The sequence below is a fragment of the Elaeis guineensis genome, chromosome 5 (assembly GCF_000442705.2).
Source record: "Elaeis guineensis isolate ETL-2024a chromosome 5, EG11, whole genome shotgun sequence".
NCBI lineage: Eukaryota > Viridiplantae > Streptophyta > Magnoliopsida > Arecales > Arecaceae > Elaeis > Elaeis guineensis.
Window position 1 is genome coordinate 112692883 of NC_025997.2, and position 15855 is coordinate 112708737.

The window sequence follows — 15855 nt, forward strand, 5'->3', positions numbered from 1 at the left end:
TAGCCAATAATAATAATGATGATACTTTAATGAGATAGTATTGTCATAGAAACCTTTGCATGGCATGACATTCTTCCGATCATAAGAAGTCTAGGAAAGTCAAGGGAAATTCAGCGCATACTATATTTGACCCTATAAATAGTCAGAAAAACATCACTATATACATAGAAACACAATCAAACATAGTAGACATATAAAAATATCCACTAGAAAATATCTCAGTAATAAATAAAACAAAGGTTGCATAGTTGCACAAAACAAAGTTGAAAGTTCTCTTGGTTCGATAGAGCTAAAGTATCTCGCACTCTTTGTAGTGCCATTAAATATTGTCCCAACTAAGTGGAGAGCTTTAACATGCATCAACTAATTTTTAAAGACTAACAAACCCCTTCTCCCTCAAGCTTTCGACAGTCTCCCTGATGCTTGTCTCTAGAGGAATATAGTCAATGCCTAAGCTTTTTGCTTTTTCCTTTGAGACCTGATACATTGGCACAAAGGGCTTGTCATCCACACACCTGCCAGCATATGAAGCTTGACAATCAAAGAACGAGTTTGAAAAATAGAGCTTTATCTAGATAGAGTATTTAGATTGAAGGGTAACTCAATAAAACTTATCTCTTCAAGAACTAGTAATTGAAATGATTGAATAAAAAACAGCCTTAAACCTCTTCACAGAGTAGGAAAGGTACTGAACAAGTTAATGAAGGAGAAGTAGAGGTTAATATTGTTGGATGTCAACATCATATGGTGACAAGTATCATGCAGAAATTTCAAAAATTTAAACATAAATAGAGTATGCAGCAAAAATAAAAATTTCTACATTACTTCAACATCGTTCTAAGACAACCATTCAATATAACATTCTACCGCTATGTTAGGGCAATCTTATGTCAGAAAGATGTTAAAATAATTTTTTAATTAGATCTAATCAAATCTAGCATACATAAAGAGATCATATTTCAAAACAAAGCCAAACATTATCATTAATTACAAGATTAAAGATTTAAAAGAGAATCTGAATTTCATATCTTTGCAAGGATAGATCTTCATTGTGATCCGATTATTTGTGGATACCTTTGAGGTCTTATCGTAGCTGCACAAATATCCGACCTCTACTGATATCCACCGAAGATGATCTGATTAGGAGGTCTCGATCTTATCGGGATGCTAGCTCTTTTGTAGAGATCACTCTCTGGATTGTCAAATCGGCTTGATCTTTTGATTCTTTTTTCAAGAGAATCAAATAGATCTAAAAGGAGGAGGACAAAATCAGATCACATTTGATTTCTTTTTTCTTTTTCTCTTTTCAAGAGAAAATATGAAGATCTATGGAATAAGACAAGAGATCTTATTTCTTTCTTCTTCTTTCTTGTCCAACCCTTAGACTAGATCTAGGAAAGAATGAGGAGAACTTTTGTGTCCATCTCATGAACCAATAGGAAGCAAAAAAAAAATCAGATCTAATCTGATTTTAATGTCCATCTCTTAGACATATTTGGGAGAGAAGAAGAGGGAGATATGTTCAACCTTTGGACAAGGGAGAGAGAGGGAGTTACCTAACAACCAACCCTTAGTTGTAAGAAAGAAAGGATATGGAGAAGAGGCATCTCATCTATCTCTACGTGAAAAGCTCACATGCATAAGGCTTCTTGGTATCCTCCACTCGATCCACACCATCCTCTCTTGGGCATCCCAAAACTCTTGATCTCATCTAAAGGAGGCACCCCCTTTATCCCTCTATTTAAACAAGGTAGTTAGGGTTTTGTTAGAGATAGACTTGGAGTCTATCTCTTAGTTGCCGCCCCACTTCTCCTAAAAATTCTCCACGCCAACACATATCTCATGCCCTCTCCTTTCTCAATGTGAAACCAAAAACATGCGGGGTGTGGACATGTGGCATGGTCTCCTATTGGATTAGGTCAAAGTTGGTTCAAATCCAACATAAAGTTGGAGTCCAATTAGATTTGGGTTTCATTATAAATCAAGTCCAATCTCATTAGACTAATGAAACTCAATCCAAATCAAATTAGAACCACATCTAATCAAATTAAATATGATTTAATTTAACTAAGACCCAATCCAAATCAAATATTGCTAAAGATTAGGTCAAATCTAATCGAGATAGGTTTGAATCAAGTATTCATTAGGTCTAATCTCATTAGATTTGTGAAATCTAATTTGAATCAAACTCAAATCAAAACTAATCAAATTAAATCTAACTTAATTTGATTAGGATCCAATCCTATTATTTGATCAAATGAAATAATATGCAACAATTACAATTTGACCGAGTCCCAATCCAGTAGGACTTTAGAGTCCTAGTCTAGTGGGACTCTTTTTGATCATCTTATAACTTACTAACTTTTAGTAAATTCTAGTTCTTTTCTGATTTGAAATCACGATTCATCAATCCGATCAGTCAAGTCTTCTTTTATGTGTCACCCCATAGGTTCTATTCTGTTAGTGAAAAATATTTTGATCACCATCAAAATAGTATTAAAGCTCTTTTTAATAGATTGAAACAATTTCAACTCATCAATCGAGAATTATTGACTATCAAAATAATTCTCATTGGCCCCATAATCCACCAGTGACACCTAACAGCATGTAGTGGCAATCCAGCAGAACAAAAGAATGAACCTCTAGGTGTAGTCACCATGTGATTCAATTTTTCAATCATGAATTTTGACAAGATAGAGATTATGAAAAACTCATCAAACTCCATCGTCCGTCATATATAAGATTTATTTGATTTAAATTTATTCATAAAATTTGATGAAAATTTTTTTCCATCATTCACACTGTCCTGATCAAGGTCTTCCAAACTCAATCTCATAAATCACATAGGACACTCTTTAACTATTAAGATCAATAGATCTCATCTAGGTGTATATCCTATTCTTACAATGAATCTACTGCAGCCAACATATATCTCAAGATTCTATATGGCTAGAAGATCGAGTTATGGTGCAGTCAACCTACAGTAAGCTCATTATGAACAACCGAGACACTGCAGGTCTAAGAACTAGTCACAGTACTACAGCATCGAGAATGTCACTAATGAGTGAGTAGACTGTGGAGAAATTCAGTGCAGGGGTAAAATAGTAATTTTAAAACTTTTTCAAAATTATGATTTTACAGTAAAAAAATATTAATTAATCTAATTAATTAATATGAATTTATCCTACACTAGAATCTAAATATGATATATAGCATGCATGTATTTAAATTTAAAATTCAAATTTGAATAGTAAACACTTTACTGTAATGTGTTCAGAACACAATACCTTTGTGCGGATAGTAGATCGTCGTAATCTGATCACCGTCGGAAGAGTCTAATCATCATGATGCAGCCACACAGCGTGTCTGACCTCTGCGGATCATCCATATGAAGCTCCCGATCTGATCGACTCCTCACGAGTGCTAGCTCATTGTAGAGCTCTTTTGATGGCCGATGCTGATCGAACTCCTTCGATCGATGTCTGTCGATTTTTTGGATACTCCAGATCATCAACAAACGTGCTTGAGAGGATGTTGAAGATCTTTCTGAGATTTTGTGGGCTCACGACACTCGTAGCTCACTTTCTCACTTCCCGAACCCCAGGCTAAAACTCTAGGGAACTCACTGGAACCTTGCACCCACTTTTCTTTCTTTTCTTTCTTTTTCTCTTGGAAGGATATGGACTTCTTTCTCATGCACGAGACTTCTCATGTCCCAAAATTTTTCTCCAAAAATCTTCTTCTTGCATGCCCCACTCTTCTCCTCCTTTTATAACAACGTCAAACGTCTTATCCAAAAGAAAAGATAAAGATGAGTAATTGCACATTTGAATTCAAATCAAATTTTGAATTCAAATGGACACCAACTCATCCCTTATCCACTAAAGGCGTGAGGCGTGGCTTAAATTGTGCATGGAGTGATTTCATGAGAAACCTTTTTCTCATGTAATAAATGGGATATAAAAAAAGAGATAAGGTGCAAAGATTGATTGCCCATTCAAATTCAAACTTTATTTTAAATTTGAATGGCCAACCAATCATCCTTATCCATTCATTTGGCACATTAAAGTGGGGCATGGAGAGGGCTTGGCGTGAGAAAAAAATTCATGAGAAGTTCCTTCTCATGAATTCAAATGGGTGCAATGGAAGTGAGGTCCTAATTGAGAAGTTAGGTCCTTCTCATGAGAAGTTCCTTCTCATGAGATTGGGTCAAGGTGGTTTAATTGTTTAAACAACCTAATTGAACCAAATAAGTTAGGTCCAATTAGACTAATTTAAACCTAACTTAATTAGACTTAATTAGGCTTAATAAAATTTTAATCAAATCAAAAATTGACTAAGTCCAACCCCTGATCAAATTAGGGACCAAACCATCTCGACGATTAGGTCAACTCTTAACCTAATCGGGTCAAACCCAACTGAATCCAATTCAATTGGACTTGATCCAAAATTAATTACTCAATAAAATTGAGTTAATTAGCGATCAAATCACTAATTAAACCTCTCATAAATATTGAGTCCAAATTCGATGGGTAATCGGGCATCAGAATTCATCGATATGTAACCCTGATCGAAGAGTCCTAAACCAATGGGACTCTTGACCCCGATACCCAAAATATGTGAAACTCATGATTAGAGAATCCTGATTCTCGATCACTGAGTCCCAAACATGTAGAATTCTACATCAGCCATCAGATCAGATAGGAACCTCTAATGTGTGTGACCCCGCAGGTTCGAACCTAAACCGATAGCACAGGAACCAATTCCTGTACTAATCGAAGTGACCATCTAGCAATGGTACCCGACGTCCGGATAGGTCGAAGAGTCACAATCGCAACACTCAGAACCTACATGAATATGGTTATTGTATAATTCATCCTTTTGACCCCTATGTTTAGGATGACTTAGGGTTAAACTGTCAACCCTGATCAGATCATCCAAATCGTGCTCAACTCAAACAGTCCTGTGACTCCTCACAAAGACTACCATGGCCAAGGTTTTGCTAAATTGAAACATGACTGTACATAGCTCCTAAACTGGAGTGGTCAATCCCATCTTGACACACGCACTGACAAGTCAAGTACTTGACTACACCCAGCAGCCTTCCGTCATTGAATTAAAAATTTAGGTAGTCCAGTGCCTAAGTGCAGTGAGTTGCTTGCAAGTCACCGTGGCGGTCTCAGGTCGGAGGGATATTTATACCCATATTCCATCGGAGCAAATCTTGACAGCAGAAATAGCTTCGGAGTCGGTAACGTTCAGTGCAGATGTACCCTTACATCTCACCTGTATGCCATACCAGTATCTCCACACTCATTGGTTAAGAGGACAACCAACCTATATGGTACACAACGATCTATGCTTGATAAACGTTGTCGTCCTTGGTAACAACGTATAATTTGATCGCGAACAGATTTAAGGACTAAATGACAAATCCTCCTTTGTCGTGTCTAAATAGTCCTAAGGACTTCACCACGACATAGGAGTTCATTAGAAGATGAAATATTTTGTGATGAAAAATGCAAAAATAATTTTTATTAATTCATGTACATATACAAAAATGAGCACAACCGTCAAAAGGCTGACGATTGACTTTGGGATACTATTCTCAACAATCTCCCACTTGGCCTAAAGCCAATCGGTGCAGTATCTAATATCCATCTTCGACTTGTAGTTATCGAACTCCTTCACCGCAATGGCTTTAGTGAATGGGTCAGCCAGGTTCTCTTTTCTGTCAATCTTCTGAAGATCGATGTCACCTCGATCCATAATTTTTCAGATGAGATGGTAGCGGCACAGAATATGCTTCGTCTGCTGGTGTGCCTTTGGTTCCTTCGCCTGAGCAATGGCTCCAGAGCTGTCACAGTAGAGCAGAACTGGACCAACAAGGAAGGGTGCTACTCCGAGCTCGATGATGAATTTTTTCAGCCACACCACTTCTTTGGCAGCATCTGATGCAGCGACATACTCCGCCTCGCAAACTGAATCAGCCACTGTGTGCTGTTTGAAACTTTTCCAGCAGATAGCCCCACCATTAAGGGTAAAAATAAATTCCGATACACTTTTGCTGTCATCATGATCAGACTGAAAACTAGAGTCTGTAAACCCTATAAGTCTCAAGTTCGATTCACCATAAACAAGCCACTGGTCCTTAGTATTTCTTAAATACTTCAAGATGGTTTTAACAACCTTCCAGTGATTCTCCCCTGGATCAGATTGGTATCTACTCACTACCCCTAGTGAGTATGCCACATCTAGTCGTATACATATCATGGCGTACATGATAGATCCCACTGTCGAAGTATATGGAATCCTACCCATACGCTCTCTCGCTTGAGGTATTGTCGGACAATCCATCTTTGAGAGAAAAATTCTATGGCCTATCGGAAGATAGCCTTTCTTGGAATTCTCTATGCTGAACCTCTTCAGCATAGTATCAATGTACGTGGACTGAGATAAACCAAGCAACCTTTTAGATCTATCCATATAGATCCTCATCCCTAGGATGTAGGATGCTTCTCCCAGATCCTTCATGAAAAACTGTGACGACAGTCAAATCTTTATTCCCTGTAATGCAGAGACATCATTCCCGATTAAGAGAATGTCATCTACATACAATACAAGAAATACTACTACCGGATCATTAGCCCACTTATAAATGCATGGCTCTTCTCCATTCTTAACGAAGCCATACGTCTTGATCATCTTATCAAAACGTATGTTCCAACTCCATGATGCCTGCTTAAGTCCATAAATGGACCTCTGTAGCCTGCACACCTTAGACTCATCTGTGGATGTGAATCCTTCAAGTTGTATCATATATATCTCTTCACCAGCTCTTCGTTTAGGAAAGCTGTCTTCACATCCATCTGTCAGATTTCATAGTCCAGATGGACAGCTATCGCAAGCATAATCCGAATGGATTTAAGCATTGCCATAGGAGAAAACGTCTCGTCATAGTCTATACCATAACGTTGACGATATCTCTTGGCAACCAGACGGGCTTTATAGGTTTCCACCTTTCCGTCTGCGCCTCTCTTCCTCTTGAAGATCCACTTACACCCTATGGGTTTTACTCCTTCGGGTGGGTCAACCAATGTCCACACATCATTGACCTTCATGGACTCCATTTCGAATTTTATGGCTTCTAGCCATTTCTCAGAGTCGGATCTCTGCATTGCATCCATGTAGGTGATCGGATCCTCATCATTTTTATCAAGTTCGATAGGATCGCCGTCCCGGATCAAGAAACCATAGTATCTGTCTGGTTGACGTGGTACTCTACCAGATCGCCTTAAGGGTGCTTGAACAATGGGCTCCGGATCTGATCTAACCAAATCTGATTCAGGTTCAGCAACTTGTGTCGGTTTTTCCACGTGCTGAACTTCGTCAAGTTCGACCTTAGAGGCAACAGTCTCTTCACCAAGAAACTCCATTTCTAAAAAGATTGCCTTAAGACTGACAAATACTTTTTGCTCATCAGCTAGGTAGAAGTAATACCCTTTGGTCTCTTTTGGGTACCCTATAAAATTACACTCGTCAGACCTAGCTCCTAGCTTATCCGTAATTAAATGTTTAACATAAGTCGGACACCCCCAAACCCTAAGGTGCGAGAGTACTGGCTTACGTCCTATCCATATCTCATATGGTGTTTTGGTTATAGACTTACTCGAAACTCTATTTAGAAGGTAACAAGCCGATTCGAGCGCATATCCCCAGAGGGAGATTAGCAGACCAGTAAACCCCATCATGGATCGAACCATGTCCAACAAGGTCCGATTCCTCCTTTCAGATACACCATTATGCTGTGGTATTCCAGGAGGAGTCCATTGAGAGAGAATCTCATTCTCCCCAAGATATATCAAAAAATCATTGGAAAGGTATTCACCTCCTCGATCAGATTGAAGAGTTTTAATACACTTTTCAGTTTATTTTTCTACCTCATTTCGGAATAGTTTGAACATTTCAAATGACTCCGACTTATGCTTCATTAAATAGACATACCCATACCTCGATAGGTCGTCTGTAAAGGTTATGAAGTAGAAATATCCACCTCTTGCACTTGAGCTCATGGGTCTACATACATCAGAATGTACCAAACCTAAGAGTTCACTGGCTCACTCACCTTTTCCAGTAAAAGGTGATTTGGTCATTTTACCAAGAAGACAGGACTCACAGGTTGGAAGTGATTCACAATTACCTACTTCAAGAATTTCTTCTTGAGCCAACCTGTTTATCCTGTTCTTATTGATATGACCTAGCCTACAGTGCCAAAGATAGACTTCTGACACATTGTCTATTCTAGGACATTTACCGGAGGTTTGAACCACATTAACAGGTTGTGATAGAAAGTAAATTCTATTATTAAGTTGTCCAACAAACATTGTAATACCATTCAAAATGATATTGCAAACATTTTTTTATTAAAAATTGATAACTGTTCATGGCCAAAAGGCCTACAGAAATAATATTTAATAAAAAGCTTGGACAATAGTGACATTCACTCAGAATTACGTTTCGAGAATTGATTACAAGGTTCATGATTCCTAATGCTAGAACTGAAACTTTGCTTCCATCTCCAACGTTCAGGAATCTCTCGCCTTCATCAAATCTCTTACTGACTTGTAGATCCTGCATCGAATTGCAAATATGATAAGGGTTTCCAGTATCCAATACCCAGGTAGTAGTATCACAAATAAAAAAGTTGCAAGGTGTTATCATATAAGTACCTTGCTTCTTCTTCGGCCTGTTCGAGTCTAGGGAAGCAAGTATAGAGGACAGTTCCTCTTTCAGTGCCCCTGCTTCTTGCAAAAGAAGCACTCCGTCTGGCTCTAGTCGGGCTTGCGCTTCTTGGTCTGACCCTGTGCAGACGTCTCAGCATGCAGCTGCACCTTCTTATTCTTCTTCTTCTTGTTCTTCTTCTTCCCTTTCTTAAAGGATCGACGACCAGAAGAAGATCCTCCCACAATATTCACCATCTCCTTATGGAGCTGGTGATCCTTCTCAAAGTTCTGCAGCAACCCCAACAAGCCGTGGTAGTTCACTGCAGGCTTTGTCATCCGAAAATGAGTAAGGAAGGGGAGGAAAGACTTGGTTAATGAATTAAGGATCACATCCTTACCGAGCTGCTCGTGCAGGGGAAAGCCCAGTTTACTTAGGTGCTCAATCATTTCGATCATGTATAGTACATGATCAGTGACTGAGGCTCCTTCCCTCATCCGAGCATTGAAAATGGCATAACTAGTTTTGTACCTTTCAATGTCGTCAGGCATCCTAAAGGAGTCGTTCAACATTTGAAGCATTTCCTGTGGTTGGGCATTCTCGAACCTGTGGCTGAACTCATCATTCATTGCCGCCAGCATAATGCACCGAACGGTGGTGCGATCGTTGAGCCACTTCTGATAAGTGTCTCGGACTATCCCTCTAACATTCGGGGCTGCCTCCTCAGGTGCCGGATTCGTTACTACATAAAGGATCCGCTCATGCTCAAGGATGATTTTTAATTTTCGATACCAGCTATCAAAATTAGGTCCCATGAGCTTGTCATTATCTAATAATGACCGGAGGGACATGGTAGTGGCCATAGCTGCATAAAGAAAAACCAGACATCTATTAGTACATAAATTATAAATACTAAAGATTTGGACTTTAGTCTAAAGTTTCTCTCAGTATTTTTACGAACTGGTAGCCTCAACTTCCAATTCAAGGAATTACTTTAATTCCTTAGTGGGTACTAGAATCCACACAGACTACACATGAGCCCAATTTTGGTTGGTCAACCCATGTGCATCTATGGGTAGGTTCATAATCAGTTGTTTCTCTAAACAACTTCTAGTAATTGATTTTGCCCCAAAACCTAATCAGTAGGCTTTGGCCTCCATTGAAAAGATCTGGTTAGGTCCAACCTTAACATGATTTGATTTGGTGAATCAGACCAATAAATGATCAGGCCCGACTTTGGCCGACCAACCTGACCACCATCAGAAAGACTCAAACCAAATTATCATATTATGAATGATAATTCCATTAGTCAATAAGCACCAGGCCTTTGGGCCTCCAATGATTATTAAACTAATGGACTCATTATCACTCACTTAATGGGAGGCTATGACTTAGTTATCAATATAACTTAATCATTTTTAAGGACCTAATAATTTTTGAGGATTTTATTAAAGGATAGATGAGAAGAAAATATCCAACCAATTTCAATCGTCCCACTGACTTCACCAAGTCAGATTAAAAAGGATTTAATTAAAGCTGGCATTAGGAGAACCTAAATTAGTCAAACTGATTTACCTAATGACATGGGTGAACCCTAATCACCAAGTGATCTAATCAAAACCTAATTCACCAGGTTGGCCAGGTAAGTGAGATCAGTGGTGGGGATAATCCATTAACTCGTCAGAGATCAAGTCACTGTGAGTAGCTCCCACTTAAAAACCACTGGTCAAAATGCCAAACTTACCTTAGACACCAACTGATTCATTAGTTTTAATTTGATCAACTTATTAAATAGGGTTCCACCACGTAGCCATGAATTAAGTCCATCTTGATCTAGTTAAAGACATGGACCCATTCAACTACAACTATTGGAGTTGAGTCTAGAGTATTCCTGACCTAATCTAATTCAACTTTTGATTAGATTTGACCAATTACTCTAATTTAGTCTATTTCTTTAAGCTAACCTTAGGTCTAACCCAATTATGGACCTAATCCATCTAACCCATTGGCCCACAAGTTTATGCAATTGTCTTAGGTCTTAATTCATAATTCTAGACCTACTAGACAACACTTAATTCTTTTAATTAAGTATTTGGGCTGATGGGTCAGGGTTTGACATTTTGAAAATAATTTTTAAATTTGAAAGGTTTTATTTTCTGTTCACCAAATATGTTGACTTATTTCACAAATAGATCAGCACATTTCATAAATAGCAATCCTATTGCTAATTACATAACAGAAAATAACTCAATCAAAATAAATCATGAATATTTCTTTAGATCTAATCTAACATATTTATGATAAATTTCATAATTGAACCTTTACAATTAATTCCTTTAGCTGCTTCATCTGCATGGGATATAATTACAGCAGCACCCCTACCGCCATAGGAGACCCTATCGAATGGGAGGAGAGGGCCTTTAAACCCTACTTTTCTCCTATGACCGGACGGCCATGGCAACCAACCCAATTCGATTACTTGCTACTTGGATCAAGTATATCTAAATATACCAATTTCAAAATTTAAATTTTAAATTTTAAATTTTAAATTTTGAATTTCAAATTTCAAACAAATTTCAAATTTCAAATTTTTGAATTTCAAATTTTGAATTTTAAATTTTGAATTTCAAATTTGAAATTTCAACCAAATTTTAAATTTTAAATTTTAAATTTCAAATTTTTGAATTTTGAATTTTAAATTTCAAAATTCAAAATTCAAATTTTGAATTTCAAATTTTTGAATTTTGAATTTCGAACAACTTTCAAAATTCAAATTTTAAAATTTAAATTTCAAATTTTAAATTTAAACTTTTAGATTGCAACTTAATCTACACATGCAAATATATATATCATATCTAAAAATCTGCTCTGATACCATTTGGGGAGAAATTCAGTGCAGGGGTAAAATGATAATTTTAAAATTTTTTCAAAATTATGATTTTACAGTAAAAAAATATTAATTAATTTAATTAATTAATATGAATTTATCCTACACTAGGATCTAAATATGATATATAGCATGCATGCATTTAAATTTGAAATTCAAATTTGAACCGTAAATACTTTACTGTAATGTGTTCAGAACACAATACCTTTATGCGGGTAGTAGATCACCGTAATCTGATCACCGTCAGGAGAGTCTGATCATCGTGATACAGCCACACAGTGTGTCTGACCTCTGTGGATCATCCACACGAAGCTTCCGATCTGATCGACTCCTCACGAGTGCTAGCTCGTTGTAGAGCCCTTTTGACGGCCGATGCTGATCAAACTCCTTCGATCGATGTCTATCGATTTTTTGGATGCTCCAGATCATCAACAGACATGCTTGAAATGATGTTGAAGATCTCCCTAAGATTTTGTGGGCTTATGACACTCGTAGCTCACTTTCTCATTTCCAGAACGCCAGGCTGAAACTCTAGGAAACTCACTGGAAACCTTGCACCCACTTTTCTTTCTTTTCTTTCTTTTTCTCTTGAAAAGATATGGACTTTTTTCTCACACACAAGACTTCTCACGTCCCAAAATTTTTTTCCAAAAATTTTCTTCTTGCACGCCCCACTCTTCTCCTCCTTTTATAACAACGTCAAACTTCTTATCCAAAAGAAAAGATAAAGATGAGTAATTGCACATTTGAATTCAAATCAAATTTTGAATTCAAATAGACACCAACTCATCCCTTATCCACTAAAGGTGTGAGGCGTGGCTTAAATTGTGCATGGAGTGATTTCATGAGAAACCTTTTTCTCATGTAATAAATGGGGCGTAAAAAAAGAGATAAGGTGCAAAGATTGATTGCCCATTCAAATTCAAACTTTATTTTGAATTTGAATGGCCAACCAATCATCCTTATCCATTCATTTGACACATTAAAGTGGAGTGTGGAGAGGGCTTGGTGTGAGGAAAAAATTCATGAGAAGTTCCTTCTCATGAATTCAAATGGGTGCAATGGAAGTGAGATGGCACATGGAGATTGGGTCAAAGTGGTTTAATTATTTAAACCAACCTAATTGAACCAAATAAGTTAGGTCCAATTAGACTAATTTAAATCCAACTTAATTAGGCTTAATTAGGCTCAATAAAATCTTAATCAAATCAGAAATTGACTAAAACCAATTCCTGATCAAATCAGGGACCAAACCATCTCGACGATTAGGTCAACTCTTAACCTAATCGGGTCAAACCCAACTGAATCCAATTCAATTGGACTTGATTCAAAATTAATTACTCAATCAAATTGAGTTAATTAGCGATCAAATCATTAATTAAACTTCTCATAAATATTGAGTCCAAATTCGATGGGTAATCGGGCTTCAGAATTCATCGATATGTAACCCTGATCGAAGAGTCCTAAACCAGTGGGACTCTTGACTTCAGTACCCAAAATATGTGAAACTCATGATTAGAGAATCCTGATTCTCGATCACTGAGTCTCAAACATGTAGGATTCTACATCAGCCATCAGATCAGATAGGAACCTCTAATGTGTGTGACCCCGCAGGTTCGAACCTAAGCCGGTAGCACAAGAACCAATTCCTATACTAATCGAAGTGACCATCTAGCATTGGTACCTAATGTCCGGATAGATTGAAGAGTCACAATCGCAACACTCAGAACCTACATGAATATGGTTACTGTATAATTCATCCTTTTGACCCCTGTGTTTAAGATGACTCAAGGTTAAACTGTCAACCCTGATCAGATCATCCGAATCATGCTCAACTCAAAGAGTCCTGTGACTCCTCACAAGGACTACCCTAGCCAAGGTTTTGCTAAATTGAAACACGATTGTACACAGCTTCTAAACTAGAGTGGTCAATCCCATCTTGACACACGCACCGACAAGTCAAGTACTTGACTAGACCCAGCAGCCTTCCGTCATTGAATTAAAAATTCAGGTAGTCCAGTGCCTAAGTGCAGTGAGTTGCTTGCAAGTCACCGTGGCGGTCTCAGGTCGGAGGGATATTTATACCCATATTCCATCGGAGCAAATCTTGACAGCAGAAATAGCTCCGGAGTCAGTCACGTTCAGTGTAGATGTACCCTTACATCTCACCTGTATGCCATACCAGTGTCTCCACACTCATTGATTAAGAGGACAACCAACCTATATGGCACACAATGACCTATGCTTGATAAATGTTGTCATCCTTGGTAACAACGTATCATTTGGTCACGAACAGATTTAAAGACTAAATGACAAATCCTCCTTTGTCGTGTCTAAATAGTCCTAAGGACTTCACCACAACATAGGAGTTCATTAGAAGATGAAATATTTTGTGATGAAAAATATCAAAATAATTTTTATTAATTCATGTATATATACAAAAATGAGCACAATCGTCAACAGACTGACGATTGGCTTTGGGACACTATTCTTAATATAGACATCTAAGTGACTTCTCGTATTGGTCACGCTTGATACCTTTATTTTCTAACAAATATCCACAATCTCGCTCTAGTATCCCCACACTGTAGAGTCAAGACTCGTCTATCCTAAGAAAAATGATCCGTATACCAATCTTATCAGATCAATCACCATCTCTGTGATGATCCTTCGATCGAGAGTAATTTGAGAATTAACCATCAATGACACATGCCTCAAATTCTTAACTCTTGAGAATATGTGTCATCATCTTATTAATTCTCTGGACGATTCATGGACACATATACTACATAAATAAAATTAACTATCCTAATTAATTAAGTTAATTATAAAATTATATCTTAGAAAGAATTAATGTCTCAGTCTGATTGACTTCTGAAGCATACATCTAACAATCTTCTACTTGCACTAAAGCTAATCTGCCATAAATCTAAACCCCATCTTCTCAAGACATGCTTTAATCCTGATTGGCTAAATCGTTTAGTCAGTGGACCTGCCACATTTTCGTGGGATCTACTTTGATCCTCGAGGTCTTACTTCTTGGAATAGTCGTGAATCATTGCTTTTATGTGCCAAGAGTTCTGGTGAGACCTTAGCTCCTTAGCTAGAGCTATAGTGCCTATGTTGCCACAGTATAGTATTGTGTCATCTCATGACATTATACCTAATTTTGCAAAAAATCAGAATGCTTCCTTAGCTACCTCACAAGCAACGACATACTTGACTTCTAAAATCTACAATGATCGGTTGTTTGGAACTCTTCTAATTTACTAAATTTCATTGTTTAAGAAAATACATCCTGATGTAGACTCTCTACCATCAGCTTTAGACTTAAAGTTTGAATTATGAATCCTTGTATCCTCAATTTTTCTTCTCCTCCCTAAGACTATGAATATATCCTAAGTGCTTCTCAAGTACTTAAACATATTCTTCACAACTATCCAATACTCACAGTCTGGATTCAACCGATATTTGCTCGTGACATTCAAAGCAAAAACTATATCAATTTGTGTACATAGCATGACATACATAAGGCTCCCTTTAGCTAAGCATAAATAATCTAGCTCATGTACTGTATCTTTTCAAATGTGTTAGAACATATCTTTTTAGAGAGATCAGCCTCATGCCTAAAGGATAGAAACTCTTATTGGAGTTTTCTTTGCTGAACCCTTTCAGCACCTCCTTTATGCATATCTTTTGTGAAAGGTCTAGCATCCCTTTAGATCTATCTTATAAATTCTTATTGGATGCTTTCCCAAGATCCTTCATGGAGAATTTGTTTAGACAACCAAATTTTAAACTGATGTCAGCTTAGGAACAACTTTCCTAATCAGGAAGATGTCATCCGCATACAACATGAGGATCGTGATAATACTCTCATTGACCTTTATAAACACATATTTCCCTTAAGGAGTATTTGATCACATTAAATTTATGTTCCTTATCTCCTTTGAGAAACATTTCCTCTGTCTTCTATCAAAATACCTAAGTATCTTTGAGTAGGATAGGAGATTATAAGATAAAGGAGGAACTATATATATTGGCTTAACATAAATAGGTTCTATAGGTTTTGTGACTTGTTGCTCTTAAGAGATTTTCTTTTTGAGCTCAGATTTTCTCTCACTATTTTTCTCTTGGATAAACTATTTCTCTAAGAATATAGCATGTCGGGTCACAATCATATTGTGATCATTTGAGAAGAAAGTATTCCTAAAACTCTTAAGATACTCTGAAATGAGTCTCATACA

At 37.3% G+C, this 15855-nt stretch overlaps 1 pseudogene; it reads right to left on the minus strand.

The window, feature by feature from the left end:
- Positions 1-361: 361 nt before the first annotated feature.
- Positions 362-15855, minus strand: part of LOC140858177 (phenylacetaldehyde reductase-like) — a 94420-nt pseudogene continuing 78926 nt past the window's right edge.